At 43.6% G+C, this 19,406-nt stretch overlaps 1 protein-coding gene across 1 annotated transcript in view; it reads right to left on the bottom strand.

The window, feature by feature from the left end:
* UBE2G2 (ubiquitin conjugating enzyme E2 G2) overlaps positions 1 to 19,406 on the bottom strand; it is a 262,047-nt gene that overhangs the window by 170,273 nt on the left and 72,368 nt on the right. The window lies entirely within an intron of this gene.

Raw genomic sequence — 19,406 nt, 5'->3', positions numbered from 1 at the left:
CATTAAATAAGCTTTGCACCTTTGGTAATGAAAGGCATTTTGGAGGTCAACAAAGCTAAGTTGTTAAACATTAAAATATATTTGGCATTTTGTGCTACCAGATTAGAATTGCAGCTCCACCAACCTAAATAAAAAAGCAAAGCAACAAAAATAGATTTACCAGAGCCCAAATAGTAATGATTCTATCCATAGCTCTAGAAACAAAAAAGTACTATTTATAAAAAAAAATAAAAAAAAAGAAATATCAGAGGGTAAAATCCCAGCTGTGTAATCTTGCGAGAGTAACTACACAAATACAACAGAGACGAATAAAGACTATGCTGTAACAATATGCATGCAAACTGCAGTTACAGTTTGGCATCCAAGCAGGCCAACTAAGCCTTATGTTTATCCAAAGTGAATAGAACTGCAACTCAATAAGAGTAATAACTGTAAACAGTGGTAAGCAAATTCAAGTCTGTGACAGCTACCCTTGTATAAAAAAACAGGCTAGTTATAACCCAACGATTGGTAGTCTTAAAATACTTCAATTTCTAAATATATTCAGGAGCTGATTTCTTGCATCCTCTATTTTCTCACAAAAGTTGAGCAACTGTCCCACTTTTCAGTGGCTGATGACTTGTTATTTGTAGCCCCAGCTTCTCTGAGTCGTGACCAGCCTAGTGGACAAAGACAAAGAAGAAAGTAGGAATATAGACTTTGTGCTGTGTATTTTGAAACTTTAAAACTGCTCTTTTTCTCCACTAGTGACTGTTTAAATGTATCTCTTGGTTTCTGTGCAATTTGTGCTTTTAAAACCAGTGTTTTCTTCTACCTGTGACAGTTTACATTTCTCTCCTGGTTTTCCCCTATTCTGTGAAAAGGACTCTAGAAGGCAATCCACCCCCACCTTTTTTTACAAGCTAGAAAGGCATAATACATCCCAACGCCTCACCAGAGTGTGTTTACGAGACTGCTTAATCTACTTTGTCGTTTAAATTGAGTGTGGAAAACGTATGCAGCACTCATTTTTGGCTAGAAAAAGTGATTACTTTAAGCACGCAAAAAGCAGTTTTTTAGTTGCTTTAGATTGGGCCTTACCTGCAAAGTTGAACAGGAACTACAAGAGTGTACATTGAGCCTGTCTGTATCCAAGGAGATTCAGGCTTCAGGAGCACCCATGCACACCAGTCTGTGCTTTATTGATTGGCCCTCAATCTTCCAAGCAGCACTGGGCCCTCCTCTCACACTCACGCAGGCCCCCTTACGTTTGTGGAGGGAACCCCAAGACAGACACCTCCATTTTGAAGCCCCCAGCTTTTCTGAACCCTAAACAGTCCAGTGAGCAACGACAAAGAAGGTGGTAAGCACACAGACTTTGCGCTGTGTATTTTGAAACTTTAAAACTGTTCTATTCCTCTACCCATGATTGTTTAAATGTATCTGTTGGTTTGGTGCAAATTGTACTTTTAAAACTGCCGTTTTCTTCTACCCATCACTGTTTAAATTTCTCTTTTCACACTCAAGGAGGCAAGAGGTATTCACTCATCAAACATCCTCCCCAACATATAAACATCAAATACACCTAAGGGCTGATGAGACGAAGATTGAAAAAAGCTACCATCTAACGGAACCCTTCCTGTAGGATAAAAGTGCCCTCACCTACAATTAGTGACATGCTTCATGACTGGGCTGCTACTTCACTGCCTGTGTCGCCATCAACAAGAGTGGAGCAAAAAAACCTTTTTTTATAAATACATTGCTTGATTATTAGGGCTCTAATAGTTTTCAAGTGACATATGGTCAAAACTACCTTAGGGATAGCTGACTGATATCAATTCTTTGATTATGGGTTCCCCAGACAAGATTAAAAACCTCATAGATGGCCTCTGGGCATTATCATCATACCATCCCACTTTAGAGATAGTTTACCGAAGGATGTAGACAATCTTGCCCCACTACGGGTCAATGGCCTTCACCAGGACTATAAACTCACTTGATTTTAAGTCACTGTCAGTGTCAGTTTTTTTCTGTGAACAGTAATGTGTTGAGTATTACATCATGCAATGACCTTACTTTTCACCTTGATATTTGATGATAAGAGACTGACACCGCTCCTTACACCACTCCAGACCCTCCGCCTGTTTAAATTTCTCTACTGGGTTTCCCCTATATTCTGTACTACTGCATCTAGAAGGTAATCTACCCGTCTCCCCTCTTTTACAAGCTAAAAAGGAAAAATACACCCAGAGCCTAGCCAGTGTGTTTAAAAGACTGCTTAATGTGGTTTAAATTGTGTAAGTAGCAGTCGTTTTTAGCTAGATGACGGGATTTCTTTAAGTGCATTAAAAGCAGTATATTTAGTGGCTTTCGATTTGGACCTTACCTGCAGGGTTGAACAGGAGCTACAAAGTGTGGATTGAGCCTGTCTGTACCCAAGGAGATTCTGACCCCTCTGCACACTAGTTTGTGTTTAATGTAACATGCCCCTTATATACGTTTTTTACTGGATGTTGCATCTGTGCTCTGACTGAGGCTTTCTACTGAACCTAGGGCTTGGGGTTTGAGCTCATATTGACCAATAGGTCTAAGATCCTGACAGGATCCTGGGGTTGGAGTTTCTATTCGACTTTGAGCTTAGGGTCAGAGTCCTGATTGGCTGATAGGTCAAGGGTTCTGATTAGTTCCTAGGGTTATGGTTTCTATTGGACTTAGGGTTAGCGTTCTGATTGACTCATAGAGCTAGGGTTATGATTGGTTCCTAGGGCTGGGGTTTTCTTTTGGACTTAGGCCTTAGGGTTTGGCTTTTGATTTGTTGCTAGGGCTAGGTCTGTGATTGGTTGAAAAGACCAGGTCTCCTTTGGTCCTAGGCCTTAAGGCTAGGGTTCCCACTGGCCAAAGGTCACCTGAGCTACGCTTACTTAACTTTAGGGCTCAGGGCATCTCACATAAGGACAGGTCAGCTGTCTTTTTTGGCCTGTTGGGTCGGGCCTAGGGCCAGAAATGCTGGCCTTTTTACTGTTTTAGCATTTACCAGCCATCACCTTAACTCGCCTACAGACATTATAACACTCTCAGAAAATGCACACTACTCATTTACAACCAACAAATCCTACCAACACTTCAAAGTCTCAACAACCACCACAAACCCCCACAAAGCACATCTGTATGCTCTTCTACCTCACTATCACACAATGGTACCTTTACTCTCACACAAAATACCACTCTATCCTATACCACTATCAAATTCACACCACTAACACAACAAAATCCACATTATACTTAACCTTAATCCCTACCAACATATACTTCTTGTTCATCCTAAACACCAGCTCTACCCTCTACTTTCTCCTTACAAACCACTTGCTATCCCCGCAGGGGTGTGGAATTTATTAAAATATCTACTTGTCCAGGGGACAGGTTGCTTCTCAAATCTACTTGTCCTGTAAAAAGATCTACTTGTCCCTTTGGTGCCATGTAGTGTGGCGACAAATTATGGCAGCAATTAATAACCTCTCTGATTATGCCAGGGCTACTACCATAGTAGGGCTTCAATACTTGGAGTTTCAATCCCTACTGTAGCAATTTCCTTATTTTGCCACCTTTCTGCAGATCTGCATACTGGGGCTGGAGGAAGCAGTAAGCAATAGTTCCAGGGCTGGAATGCCTTTGAGTCTGCAAACCTACTAACCTGCATGTTTTAAAGATTTTTACCAGCTTCTCTCTAATATTTTCCCATAATAAGAAAGGTTGGACATTTACTCCTGACAATGGCAGAATTAGAACTTCTTCCAGGGTTGGGAAGAAAGTGGCTGGAGGGAAAATGAACTTGCAAATGCTCAATAGATTTTCACATGAGCAAATCTACACATCGTATTTACCCATGCTAAAATACAGTTCACAAATATTTTATAGGGGTACGACATATACCATGGGTGCACTTTTGTGACTTTCTTTAAGAATTTGGGGCCACAAGTAGGTAGGTTCAGATTTGTGACCTGCAAATTGCGAGTCGCAAATCCGAATGTAGGATGGTGTCTTGACACAATCTGATTCGCAAGGGCTTCGCAAATGCCCACATCATGAATAATCATGAGGTGGGTCGCAATTTGCGACCCCCTCACGAATGGTGGCCTGCTGGAGACAGCAGACCACCATGTCTGTGACTGCTTTTCAATAAAGCAGTTTTTTTGTGTTTTTTTTGTAATGCAGCCAGTTTTCCTTAAAGGAAAACGAGATGCATAACAAAAACGAAAAATGAAACGTTTTCGTTTCATTTTTTCAGAGCAGGCAGTGGTCCGCAGGACCACTGCCTGCTCTGAAAAAATGTTTACAGTGACATCCACAATGGGGAAGGGGTCCCATGGGGATCCCTTCCCTTTTGCGAAAGTGTTAGCACCCATTTGAAATGGGTGCAAACTGCGATTGGTTTGCACCCGCGTTCGCGGTCACAAAACAATCCTACATTGCACGGCGAGTTGCAATTAGGAAGGGAACACCCCTTACTAATTGCGAGTCACAAACCCGTTTTGTGATTCGGTAACCAGGTTACTGAATCGCAAAACTGGGTTTGTGCATCGCAATGTGCTTTTTGCACGTCGCAAACAGCGAAAGTCGCTGTTTGCGACATGCAAAAAGCTACCTACATGTGGGTCTTGGTCCCTAATTAGGTCTGGTGTTAACAAAGACATTTTGTTTTTATTAAACTTCTATTTCTCTCTCTTTCGGCTGGCTTTACTGTGAGTGATCGCATTCTGCTCTTCCACAAGGAGCATATTGCCACACAAAGTAGTTTTGTTCAGTGTCAGGAACTACAGTGGCAATCAGTGACGTAACAAAACTGGAGGGTGCCCCTTTGCAAAGAACATGGAGGAGCCCCCTCTCCAGACTCACTCAGGGCAGGTGCTGTGCTGACGGGGCCCCCTGGAGGGCGGCTGCGGGCCTTTGTTATGCCGCTGGTGGCAACGTGTGCTTTAAGAGTTCAAAAACTTTTTTGGGGGGTTTTGCCAATGTTTGTTACAATGTTGAGGGCCTGGTAGCTCCCACAACAATAAAGTGTTACAAAAGCCATTTCAAAACAAGACACGCATTGATGAAACTAAAAGACTTATAAAAATATGTCAGATCAGTTGGCTTTGTCAGTGTTTATTTTCATGCTTCCCATAATCGTGTTGAAAATGGTTACACTGATTTTCCATTAGAAATATTTTTGGGAAATACTAGCATGCATCAACACATTTTACTAAATGACACGTCATTTGCATATAATCAGAGAGCATTCTGGGAGCATTATACTTAGCCTCTTAGCCTAAACTTTTCATACATGTGTGTACACGTTTTTTTTTTGTACTGGAACCAACGTCAGTAGTGAAGTGTGACCTTAAAACATTTATTTACAGCACGCATCCTAATAATGAAGGCTTTCAAATAATGAACCATAAATACAAGTTCGAACAGCATTATCTTTTGGAAACACATTACCTCAACTGCAGAGAGTTCCACTCTCTGTAAACAGGCAGCCAAAGGGTTTGTGCTGTAGGGGGTTGGGCCTACTTGTCCCAAGGACAAAGTAAACATAAAAACTTGTTGCCCTTGACCCCAAACAAGATGTCCCGGGCGTCGGGCGATAGGAATTCCACATCCCTGATCCCCACCAAACCTATACTCCACCTCTCTCATATCAGCCACCAACAACCCCTCTCTCTTTCTGCAAAAAACATACAACCAAACAATCCTTACACCAAATCCACCATGCATATTACCTCTTCTTGCTACCAAATATAGTACAAACACTCATAATCCCTGTCCATCACCTCTCACAAACAATTCACAGAAATTCACTACACCAATATCTCATCTCACTACGCCACAAAAACAAAACATAACAAACACATCAAAATCTCACACACACACTTAATACTATATTCCGACACAATATAGGAACAAACAACCACTCCCACCCTCTTGAAGACACAAATAATCCAGATCCTAAACCATATTTACTTCCAAATATTCTAACTTCACCAACACTTACCACAAACAGACCAACACAACAACACTCATTCACCCTTGTCTCATCTATTGCATAATTTAGAGCCTTAAAACATGATCCACATACTCCACCACCACCCCTGACCCATACACCTTCTACCCTAAAAAGCCGCAAACTAAATAAACAACATGCCACTCTTCATAAACTTGCATCTCCATGTCTATTACAAAACAAGGCTACTTCACAAAAAAATAACAGCTCACCAACTCACTCTCAACCACAAACTCCATCACCTACACACGCGGACCCAACAAAATGGCTTCCAAACCTGCTGGACGAGGATTACGATACAAACAACATTATATTTATCTTCATACAGTTATTATCAACACTAATAATACACCTACTACTAGATCAGAGTAGTACTACTCACTCCTTTACCAAACAAGGTCACACCACCACCAAAACACAACCTCTAGACTAGCTACTAATAAATGCTTGATCACTCTCTAAAAACAAGCACCACATCTACAACCTACTTACTGACACACAACCTGACTTACTCTTTATAACTGAATCATGGTTTGGCGATAACATGGCTCTAGACTGTGTGAAGTCGTTCCTCCAGGTTATAAAACTGTCACACAAAATTGCATAGGCAAAAGAGGAGCAGGATCAGCTGTTATATTTAAAGAAACAATAAATCTCATCAAAGCAGATGACATTTCCATACAAGGATGTGAGGCCCTCATGACCAGATGAAACCCTATGCCAAATTCCTCCTGTAACTTCCTCCTTCTTTACAGACCACCACCTAGCAATCCAACATTCCTACACACATTTCTAGACACAGTGTCAAACCTTATGACACTACACTTCAACCTATACATCCTAACTGACCTAAACATATGGCTTGACAAACTCAATATGCCCTATCCAAGAACTATTATCACTGACCTAGACACAGTGAATCTACATCAGATTGCACACAAACCCACACACATCACAGGACACATCCTAAATGTCATTTTTGCAAGTCCAGAACTAGATACCTTTTAAAGGATTACTCCAGTCACCTGGTCGGACCACTACAAGGTAGCTTTCCAAATCAAAACACCACAAATCCACATACTTAAGGTCACAATACATGCATCCACCTATGACCGTTGAACAAGCTCAGTTACTTAGAAACACAACTAACTTCCAACACAGATCTAGACACAATACATTCCATTCAGAAACTTTATGAGTGGCTCAAGGATGCGTTTTATATCCTAATACCACTAAAAACAACAAAACAGAATAAAAGAAAACAAGCACCTTTGAGGAATGCTGAACTAAAAAGATAAAGCAACAAATTGCAAAACTGCAACACACCTGACTCAAAACAATCAGTAATCAATAACAAATGTCACCTATACAAATATAACAGAACATACAAGACAAAAATCAAAAAAGCTAAAAAAAATAAAAAATAAAAAGGTACTCAGAAGTGTGGAATTTAATAAAATATCTACTTGTCCATGGTACAGGTTGCTTCTTAAGTCTACTTGTCCTGTAAAAAAAAAAAAAATATATACTTGTCTTCTCCCTTTGGTGCCATGCAGTGCGGCGACAATTTATGGCAGCAATCTCATTATGTAAGAGCTCTGATAACAGCCTCTGTGATTATGCCAGGACTACTACTAAAGTAGGGCTTGCATACTTGCAATTTCAGTCCCAAATGTAGCAATTTCCTTATTTTGTCAACTTTCTGCAGACCTACATACTGGGGCTGGAGGACGCAGTAAGCAACAGTTCCAGGGTTGGAATGCATTTGAGTCTGCAAACCTACTAGCTTGCATGTTTCAAGGATTTTCACCAGCTCTTCTTTAATATTTTCCCATAATGAGAAAGGTCGGAAATTTACTCCTGACAATGGCAGAAGTAGAAGTACCTCCAAGGTTGGGGAAAAACGTGGTTGGAGGGAAAGTGAACTTGTAAACACTCAATAGATTTTCACATGAGCAATCCTACACATGCATATTTGCTCGTGCTAAAATACACTTCACAAATATTTTCTAGGAGTGCAATTTCCTGGTCTACTTCTGTGTAACTTCTTGTGAATTGATGAAAGCCACTAATTCAAAGACATATACCATGGGTGTACTTTTGTGACTTTCTTTAAGAATTGCATCCCTAATTAGGTGTGGCGTTACAAAGACATTTTGTTTTTATTAAACTTCTATTTCTCTATCTATCGGCTGGCTTTACTGTGGGTGATCACATTCTGCTCTTCCACAAGGAGCATATTGGCACACAAAGTAGTTGTCAGGAATTGCTGTGGCAATCAGTGGCACAGCAAAACTGGAGGGGGCCCCACCTGCAAAGAACATGGAGGGGGCCCCCCCTCCAGACTCAGGGCAGGTGCTGTGCTGAGGGAGCCCCCTGGAGGTGGACTGCAGGGCCTTTGTTACGCCACTGATGGCAATGTGTGCTTTTTGAGACCAAAAACTGTTTTTTTTTCTTTTTGTTAGCATTTGTTACAATGGTGTCGTCCTGGCAGCTCCCACAACAATAAAGTTTTACAAAAGCCATGTCAAAACAAGACGCATTGACAAAACCAAAAGACTCACAAAAAATGTTGGATCAGTTTGCTTTGCCAGTGCTTGTCTATTTTCATGCTTCCCATAAGCTTGTTGGAAATGGTTTCACTGATTTTTCATTAGGAATATTTTTGGGGCATCAACACATTTTACTAAATGACTCTTCAAAAAAATAGCATCCAAAGTTTCATAGTAGCGAAACGATTTTTTCCTACTTGCATTTTTTTCTGAACATTTTATTTTGAAAGCAAAGAATCATCATTTTGCATCTAATCAGAGAGCATTCTGTGAGCATTATACTTAGCCTCATATTGTTAAACCTTTCAAACATGTGTGTTCCTTTTTTTTTTTTTTTTTTTTACTGGAACCATTGTCAGTAGTGCAGTGTCACCTTAAAACATTTATTTACTTTGCTCACCCTAATAATGAAGGCTTTGACACACATATTCCTTCAACTGCAGACAGTTCCCTTCTCTGTAAATCTCTGTAAACTGGCAGCCAACGAGTTTGAACTGCAGAGATTGAGCCTACGTGTCCCAAGGTCAAAATAAACATGAAAACTTGTTGCCATGACTCCAAACAATATGTCCAAGGCGTCAGGCGATTGGAATTCCACATCCCTGATACTATTCAGATAATGTACAAATAAAGAATTTTATTAAATTCCCACTGAATTTCTTAAACCTAAGAGCACAGAAGGAACTCATCTCATGACTTAACAATTTACTAACAAACTGGCAAATCATTCCTTAACAAAAGCAGACATGATGGATTCCTATTTGAAACAAAAGAAAATCACTGGTAAAGCCCAGTTCCAACAATCCCCTCCCCCCCCCCAAGAATAGGCTAACCCAGCCTCTGCATTTCTTCTAACAACTATCACACGGTGACGTTATGGATCTGGTCATAGCAAGCAGGCCAGAGGGCTGCCCTTCTGACCCTTGTCCTCAACAAATCTTAAAGAACATTCTTTTAACTACTTCTGCTGTCAGGGGCGTGGCCTACACAGCAAGATGGCAGCTGCAATTTTGTAGGCTCTTTGCTGCCTGCCCCAGTACCCTGCATCCCTCCTAACCCCACGGGCCCATCCACTGGTGATGACCTCCCAACCCCCGAGTGTATGGTTGACACAGATTCGGGGGAGCCTTTTTTTTCAGGAGGCTTTACGACGTGGCACCAGCTTAGAGTGACTTGGCTTAGGTGCACGGCCCATGCCAGCAGTGACACCTTCCATGCTATCTGTGGATGCGGCAGTCTACAAAGGGACTCCTTGTTCACCATTGCGGAGCTGGACATGTTGCACTCACCTAGAAGCCAGGGAGTGCAAGCGGGCCCTGCTCGCACTTGATACTGCCTTGAGGCATGGACCTCCCGAGTCACCGCCACTGGCTGGCGCCCACCATGAGGAAGGACAGACCACAGAAGGGGTGCACAGCAGCCCAAGATGGACCAATTTACAGCTCCCTGTTCAAGCACAGGGTTGAACCCTCGACCACAAGAGAGGCGCTGGGTCCGACTAGTGCCCAATTATTAGATGCCGCAGAGGCCTCAAGCACGGTGGCTCAGGAAAAGATAGTCTTTTTCCCAAGATGTGGGCCAATTACATGCGGCTCTTCATGGAGTGGTGGAACCTGCCTTGTCTACCGAGTAAGAGATTGCAGGGTTGCAGGGGGAGGTTGCCTCCCTGCAGAATGAGCTGGCATCTTTATCAACCAGAACGAACACATTAGAGGCCAGAACTGAGGATGCAGAGGGTCGCTCATGTTGTTGTAATCTCCACTTCTTTGGATTTCCAGAAGGTGTGGAGGGTCAGAGCCCTGAACGCTTTCTTGAATGCTGGATAATCACAATGATTCCCTCGGGCCAACTGCCCACATGTTTCGTAGTCCAGAGAGCTCACCGCACATTTGCGCCTAAGCCCCCTGTGGTTGCCCCACCCCCCCACAGTCAACCCAAAAGTGCTTAACTGTACAGGGAGTGCAGAATTATTAGGCAAGTTGTATTTTTGAGGATTAATTTTATTATTGAACAACAACCATGTTCTCAATGAACCCAAAAAACTCATTAATATCAAAGCTGAAATTTTTGGAAGTAGTTTTTAGTTTGTTTTTAGTTTTAGCTATGTTAGGGGGATATCTGTGTGTGCAGGTGACTGTTACTGTGCATAATTATTAGGCAACTTAACAAAAAAAAATATATACCCATTTCAATTATTTATTATTACCAGTGAAACCAATATAACATCTCAACATTCACAAATATACATTTCTGACATTCAAAAACAAAACAAAAACAAATCAGTGACCAATATAGCCACCTTTCTTTGCAAGGACACTCAAAAGCCTGCCATCCATGGATTCTGTCAGTGTTTTGATCTGTTCACCATCAACATTGCGTGCAGCAGCAACCACAGCCTCCCAGACACTGTTCAGAGAGGTGTACTGTTTTCCCTCCTTGTAAATCTCACATTTGATGATGGACCACAGGTTCTCAATGGGGTTCAGATCAGGTGAACAAGGAGGCCATGTCATTAGATTTCCTTCTTTTATACCCTTTCTTGCCAGCCACGCTGTGGAGTACTTGGACGCGTGTGATGGAGCATTGTCCTGCATGAAAATCATGTTTTTATTGAAGGATGCAGACTTCTTCCTGTACCACTGCTTGAAGAAGGTGTCTTCCAGGAACTGGCAGTAGGACTGGGAGTTGAGCTTGACTCCATCCTCAACCCGAAAAGGCCCCACAAGCTCATCTTTGATGATACCAGCCCAAACCAGTACTCCACCTCCACCTTGCTGGCGTCTGAGTCGGACTGGAGCTCTCTGCCCTTTACCAATCCAGCCACGGGCCCATCCATCTGGCCCATCAAGACTCACTCTCATTTCATCAGTCCATAAAACCTTAGGAAAATCAGTCTTGAGATATTTCTTGGCCCAGTCTTGACGTTTCAGCTTGTGTGTCTTGTTCAGTGGTGGTCGTCTTTCAGCCTTTCTTACCTTGGCCATGTCTCTGAGTATTGCACACCTTGTGCTTTTGGGCACTCCAGTGATGTTGCAGCTCTGAAATATGGCCAAACTGGTGGCAAGTGGCATCGTGGCAGCTGCACGCTTGACTTTTCTCAGTTCATGGGCAGTTAATTTGCGCCTTGGTTTTTCCACACGCTTCTTGCGACCCTGTTGACTATTTTGAATGAAACGCTTGATTGTTCGATGATCACGCTTCAGAAGCTTTGCAATTTTAAGAGTGCTGCATCCCTCTGCAAGATATCTCACTATTTTTTACTTTTCTGAGCCTGTCAAGTCCTTCTTTTGACCCATTTTGCCAAAGGAAAGGAAGTTGCCTAATAATTATGCACACCTGATATAGGGTGTTGATGTCATTAGACCACACCCCTTCTCATTACAGAGATGCACATCACCTAATATGCTTAATTGGTAGTAGGCTTTCGAGCCTATACAGCTTGGAGTAAGACAACATGCATAAAGAGGATGATGTGGTCAAAATACTCATTTGCCTAATAATTCTGCACTCCCTGTAGAGACAGGGATGCTATCTTAGGAGTGGTGTGCCAAGACTGAGACCCCAAATTTGAAATCCATGTGATCCGCATCTTCGCTGACTACACCAGACAGGTGCAAACGTTATGCCAGCCTTTCTAGGAAGTTAGACAAAAGCTGAGAGCTACGAGACTCTGCTATATGCTCCTTTATCCAGCGAAATTAAAGGTATTACATAATGACCACTTCACCAGCCCTGAGGTGGTGTGGGACTGGCTGGAGATCCATGGAGATGGTAGAATCCCGGCACCACCTTACCACAGATTGGACAACCGTGCGGAGAACCCCCAGTACTCACGGCGATCGGGGAAACGGAGGAGACGGGGAGGTAGAGCTTTCAGGTCTGTCTCTCTGGTGGTCAGACGTGATGGCAGGCCAGATCTGGAACAGTAGAGATTGGAACGAGAGGAGGCGAGGGCATTGGTGTAGGCGATGATAGCCTCCTGCTCGGATTCCAGGGCCGTGGATGTGGTGGAGGAGACACCAGAAATGGGAGAGGTCTGACCCTGGTGGCTGCCCCAACTGTAATGGCTGCCCTTGTACATGATTATGCCATACGGGGTTCCCCCCCTTCTATCAAGGGAAAGTTACACTCAATGGCTGGGGCGAGACGTGGGACGGAAGGCTTCCCAGGGACAGGTCTTTGATATCATTGATGAGCTTACAATGCCGATGGTTGGTGATGGCCTGTGAGCGGACCATAATGGCACGCCTCCCCCTCTTTTGCTCCTTTTCTTTTGCCTACTTTCTGTATTGTTTTTTCTAAGATTATATACAGTGTGTAAGGTTTGGATGTGCTGCTTGAGTGTGAGTGTGTCCGGTGTGGTTACGGAGTGTATACGGGGCTAGTCCGGATCCGCTATCAGAGGATTGACTGAGATTAGCAGGCTCCAGCTCCCCCATTTATATCACAGTAGCGTGAGTTGGCTCAGGCTTGTGTGTCATTTGAGCGATAGAAAGTTTATAGTGGAGTGCGTTGTTCGTCCGGTGTGAGTAGCGTGACTTGGCCTACTGGGGAGACACGTGCTGTTTTGGAGTGTTTACCCGGTGGGTGGGATAGATTGTTTCTGTTTGAATTCTTTTTATGTTGCAGCAGCGGCATGCGGTAGGTGGTGGGGTAGAGCGTGGGTGGGATACTATGGCTTACAGGCCACCATGCCTACATGCCTCAAAAGTAGTGACCTGGAATGTGCAGGGGTTTAACTCATATGTCAAACGATATAGGGTCAACACATACCTCAGAAGGCAGGGCATACAGATAGCTCTGCTGCGGGAAAGCCACCTCTTGGAGAGTGAAGCCCAAAAGGTGAAAGGAAGTGGAGGGGCGGTTCTACTCTGTTACATATTCTAACTATGCAGCGTTTCCATCTGGATCGCACATCAGTCCCTTTCCAGTTGCAAAGTTTTAAGGCGAATGTCGAGAGTAGATGCCTTTTGTTGTGTGGCTTACTGGATGGACGTGAATTATGTTTACTGAACATGTGTGCACCCAACACAGATGCAGGGATTTTAATTGTGTGCTGGATGGTGGCTGGGATTGTCACCCTCCCAAACTAGGCACAAAACTCAATATGGTAGGTGTATTGAGTGGGGTAATGGACAGGCCACGCTGTTTGGATGTCTGGTGTACGACACACCCAGGCGTCAAGGAATACACATGCTACGTCCTGATACAGGACACAAATAGTCGCTTAGACACATTCTTAACCACAGTGGATATAGCCGCAGAAGTAGTGCAGACATAGATACTTGGTAGATTCCTTTCAGACCATGCAACACTACTACTGGAGTGTGTGGTAGCAGACCCTTGGTACCTTTGTGGCGACTTTGCCCAAAGGCACTTACTGACTCCCTGTTTCGGGAGGAGCTCAGGTCAGTGACAGCTGGCTATTTTGACACCAACTGGTCAATGTCGTCCCACAGGAGTATAGAGTGGGTCGCACTGAAGGCGGTGACAAGAGGGGAGTGCTTGTCCTATATCAGTGGCTCAAACACCTTGACTGGAGGCGCAACTGCTTGAAGAGGAAGGATGGATGATGACCCTCCCTACGCTGGGGGCGCAGCATGGGTTGTTACTGTCAGCCCAGTGAACGGTGGAAGAGACCTGGGATAGGCTGGAGATCCTGGTTCAGTGTGACTGTTGTCAGTTATTACAGCATTAAGGTGATAAATTGGGACGCCTACTGACGTGGTTACTTAAGAGGGAACGTCTACCCCCCAGTGATTCTTTGAGGCACACAATGGCACGCTTGCAGGGTCAGAGGCTGCAGTTAATTTCCTTCAGCTGGACCACTTTGTGTCGGTTTATGGCGCACAGGGAGTTAGTAGAGCTGAGAAGGCATACGACTTCCTTGACTCAATGCCACTCCCTTGTCTCATGGCCAAAACAGACAGAGTCTCAAGGGAGAGCTCTCGGAGGAGCTAGGTAAGGCGGTTCAGGAGATGGCGCTTTGTAGGGCACCAGGCCTGGATTGGCTGCCGGTGGAGCGCTACCAGACATATTCTGGGTTACTCCTTCCCCACCTGCGAGAAACACTCATAGAAGCGCAAGAGCATTGGATACTGCAGCAGACTATGCATGAACTGCAGATAGTTAAGCTCCCTAAGCCTGGTAGTGACCATTTGGGTCCAGGCTCCTACAGCTTTAGATGTTGAAAAAGCAGTTAAAACCCTCGATTGGGAGTAACTCTTGGAAGTTCCCAGGAGAATGGGGCTGGAACCGGTATTTCTGTCCTAAGGTGAAGCTGCTCTATACTGATCTGATTGCAAGCATTTGGACAGGCCCTGTTGTGTCAGAACGTTTTCCCATAGAAAGGGGTACAAGACATAGATGCCCTGTGTTGCCTCTCCTATTCGCTTTAGCGATGGAGCTGCTGGAGATATGTCTTTGCCACGACTTGGCCAAGTGGGAGGTCGAGGTGGGGGGGGGGGCATCACCCACGTTGTCTCGCTCTACACAGACAATGCACTAGTGTATGTCACACATCCTGAGCAGTAAGTTAGAATACTGTTGAACATTGTGTCTGAATTCAGAGCACCATCAGGCCTTCAGATTAATAAACAGAAGACAGTTTTGTTCCCACTGGCTGCACTGGCAAGGACACAATCAGCTGAGCTTCTCGTGACTGAGCTTTACTGGGAGAGAGATCATTTTTGGTATCTAGGGATCCAGATAGTAACTTATCTGGTGGCCCACTACAACCTTAACATGGTCCTACAGGGACAGGACGACTCCATCCGATTCTGGATATGCCTACAGCTGTCGGTGATGGGCAGGGTCACACTAAGCAAAATGGTTTTACTCCCCCATTGTCTCTATGCCCTGCAAAATGCTATGTACAAAATCCCACCATCCACCTTCACAAACTTCAACAAACACCTAGTGTCCCTAGTGTGGGTGGGTAAGGGCAGCAGAGTTAAGCTGGAGCTACTGAAGTTAGACACTGACTTCGCAAGTCTTTTGCAATATGCTGCTCAGTGGTGTTCAGACAATCAGAGCATAGAGAGGAATCTGCTGGGTGCATGGGATGCATGGGCAGACTTCCCACACTGCCTTATGCTGGGGGAGGGTATCCCAAATGAACACCCCTTTATTGTCGAGCAGGTGGCTGTGGTTTGGGAGCAGGTGGCGACGCAGGTGTTGCGCTGGGCCCCCTATGCTAGACTCATGCCCCTTCATTGGCTGAAGCCCATACGTGAAATTCATTTGGTGATGGACCTGACGCAATAGTTATGAAGTGGTTGCAATACCATAGGTGAACTATATATCTATATCTGTTATACTAGATACTTCTGAATCCTTGCTCTCATTTTATATCACACCTTTGTCTACCCATCACCATATGTCATGTCTCTATCAATCTATCATCCATTCCCACTCTGACTCATCCCAAATCCATTCTACTACTTTCATCTCCTAAATAACCCTGCCTAAGCTCTTCCCTCCTCTTCCACAACTAACTCACCCAAACCTCACTTTACTACCATGATCTCCCAAACAACCCTACTATATTCTCCCTCGTTTATCTCACCCTGCTACTATGATCTCCCTAGCCCTTTCCAAAGACTCTTCCCTCCTCCATCCCCACCTTTACTCATCCCAAGCCTAAATCCTTTTACCATAAACTCCCAATTAACACTTCTGGATTCTTCCCTCCTCCACCCCATCTAACTAACAAACTCACATATCCGCGGCTCAAATTAACTCATAATAATGCTAAAACTGTACTCATATTTCCCTATACTAATCCACCACTAATTCCTTTTGGGTTCCGGAGTAGCGTGCTACTTGCCAAAAAGCGCTTCGACGCCTTGTCAGGGGTAGTAAGCGCTATATAAATACTATTAAAATACAATACAATACAATACAAAACAATACAATACAATACCTCAACGGCAACAATGGCAGAAGTTCAAGATGTGTTTAACCTTCACCGGGGTAAGTTCCTACAATACGGCAAAGTATCCTGTATGATTCAAGGGATCTAGCCAACTTTCACTGCCGAGCTGACGGAGTCCTAGACTGCAGGTATTACTGGATCCTGGGTCTTGTGCTTGCATAAAGCCCTTAAGAGGATCACCATATTGACATTACAGCGGTCCAGCATAGGTGGGCAGGGGAGCTCACGTTGTCCCTCATGGAGGGTGCGTGGCAGACAGCGTTTGCCCAGGTTCAGGAAGTGGCAAGCAATGCAAGGTTCAAACGTACACAGTTTTATTACTTACACCAAGCATACCTAACCCCACTGTGCTTACACAGGATTAATCGAGACCGTTCAGAAGATTTCCCGCATGGTGGGGTGACTCCAGTGGACTTTCTTCATATGACCTGGGATTGTGGTGCTTTACAAGGGTACTGGGAGGAATTCCTGAATACATTACGGGGAATCACAGAAGTGTCACTGGAGGCCTCCGTGGAACACTGCTAGCTTGGAGTGCTCCCGACACCTAAACGAGGGGCCCGAATACGCCAAAGATTTGTTCTCCTAGGTCTGATATTGGCCAAGAGGAGAGTGGCCATACACTGGACAGAACCCGCAGCTCCAACAGGCAGTAGATTGCTAGCTGATATACAAGAATGGGGAGTGGCAAAAGAGTGACATCTAAGAGCTGTACGCACAGACGAGAATGCGGTGAGGGATCTAGGACTGAGGGAGGATATGCTGAATAGCATGTGAGAGGTTGATTTGCTAGTGGCCGCTCTTCCTGTCCCCCCTGATTCAGGGTGACAGGTACTGTAGACAACCCGCACAGCTGGTTTGAGTGCTGTGTCAGACTTAGAGGCTAGTTGAGCTCTTGCATGTTGATTTCGGAGGGTTGGTTATGATATGTGAGGGGTGCTACAACTGCATCTGCCCCCTCTCCTTTTTTCTTCCCCATGTCGATGACACCTGCTCAACTTCTCACCCAAATTTTAATTCTTATCCTTCATCGCTTCTCCCCACTGTGTCCCGGTGGGATACACAAGAGAATTTCTCATATTGGAAAGTGCTGCATTTTTCTGTTTTGTTGAGCTGCTGTTTCTGCTGATATATAAAAGAATTATACAAATACACAAATAAATTTGCTTTTATGTACCGAAATACGCGAAAGCCTGAATTTCTAACTACCTATCCATTCTTGCACATATGAAACTTTATGTAATACCATTTCAGATTTCTTAATTATCTTCCTTATAAATGTATACCATTTCTATGTAGTTATTTATCTATACTTATTACTTTACTCCGACTGTAGAAGGAAAGAAAAATGCCTTCAATTTCTTCCAATGCACTACTCTATGTCTCATCCTATACCTCTCTCAATATATCCTCTACCTCCACTCTCTGGCTCATCCAAAATCTGCCTAAGACTCTTTCTTGACTCTTCCCTCCTCTATCCATCCTTGACTCACCCCAAACCTCATTTTACTACTATGATCTCCATAATAACCCTTTCTAGGCTCTTACCTACTTTATGCCTCCTTTGACTCATCCCAAACCTCATCTAACTAATATGAACTCCAAATAACACTATCTAGACTCTTCCCTTCTCAATCCCTATTTTATCCTATTCAAAGTAACAGACTCCCATGTCCACCGCTTAAGGTAACTAATTATATTTCTCTATACTAATCCACCACTAATCCTTTGGGTTCGGAGTAGCACACTACTCACTGAAAAGCGCCTGATCACAGGTAGTAAGCGCTATATAAACACAATTACAATGACCCATGTGTTTCACCTTGTCATGTTGATTTCAGTGTCCAGGATCCTCACTCCTACTTGGGTGGAGGCAAAAGCATCACCAAATAGCAGAAACTATATTTAGTGCATGATGTTGTACGTGACAAACTCTAAACTTTAGGAGCCTAGGTCCAGCAACAAGAAGGACAATTGATGAATCTGAAACCTAATGCCTTCGAATTTGGAGGTAGGCTTTCCAGGATTATAGATGAATGTTCGTGTGTGAGATGGGAAACTGGGACTTTATCACCTTGATTCACGTTTGCTCCAACTTTCATGGCCTCTAGGTTACGCTACTTACCTAAACATCAGTCAGTATCAATGTATAAATGTTAAGATTTTGTCCCTCATTGCAAGTGACACGGAGTAATACCCATTACTTTTATGCCCTGGAATCTGTGTTTCCATGCCGATTCCTGAATGTCTCACAAAGAGATTTTAACAGCCGAAATCTGGATGTGAAATACCACAACTTATAATTTTGATGACCATGGTTACTGCATTCACTGAAATTAACAGGCCAATAGTAATATGGTCAATCACACAAAAGGTGATGCAAGGAATGCTTACAAATAGTCTAACCACAAGCAATCGCTCAGGGTAAGATTCCAATCCATCGTTTTTCAACCACTGTCACTCTAGGCCAGTGCTCCCCAAGCGTTTTAGAACCACAACCTCATTTTTAGAACTAAAAAGTTTCACAACCCACCTAGCTTTCATGGAAATGAGGCTGGCAATTTTTTAGATGTAATTAAAGTTTTGTGTAGCAACGCACTGTCATTTAAATTGAAATGGCCACTAAATTTGCCCAGACAGAGTTTACTGATAAAACTGTGTTACACATAAATGATAAACTGTAGAAACTGTGTTTCAGTGACAATTTATCATCAGTGCATCACCAAGTAAAGTGTCTTACTTTGTTTTGATCGTATTAAAAATCTTTGTTTCCATCACACTTCAGAATTAAAACCAATGTGCTTCATATTTGGTTTCCTAACTGATGAATGTCTACAGTTAATTTAAAGGATTTTAGATTGTGTTGTGTTACAAAAAAGTACATCCTACAGCCTTT

This window comes from Pleurodeles waltl, chromosome 3_1 (genome assembly GCF_031143425.1).
Source record: "Pleurodeles waltl isolate 20211129_DDA chromosome 3_1, aPleWal1.hap1.20221129, whole genome shotgun sequence".
Lineage (NCBI taxonomy): Eukaryota > Metazoa > Chordata > Amphibia > Caudata > Salamandridae > Pleurodeles > Pleurodeles waltl.
This window is presented reverse-complemented; position numbering and strand designations above follow the sequence as displayed.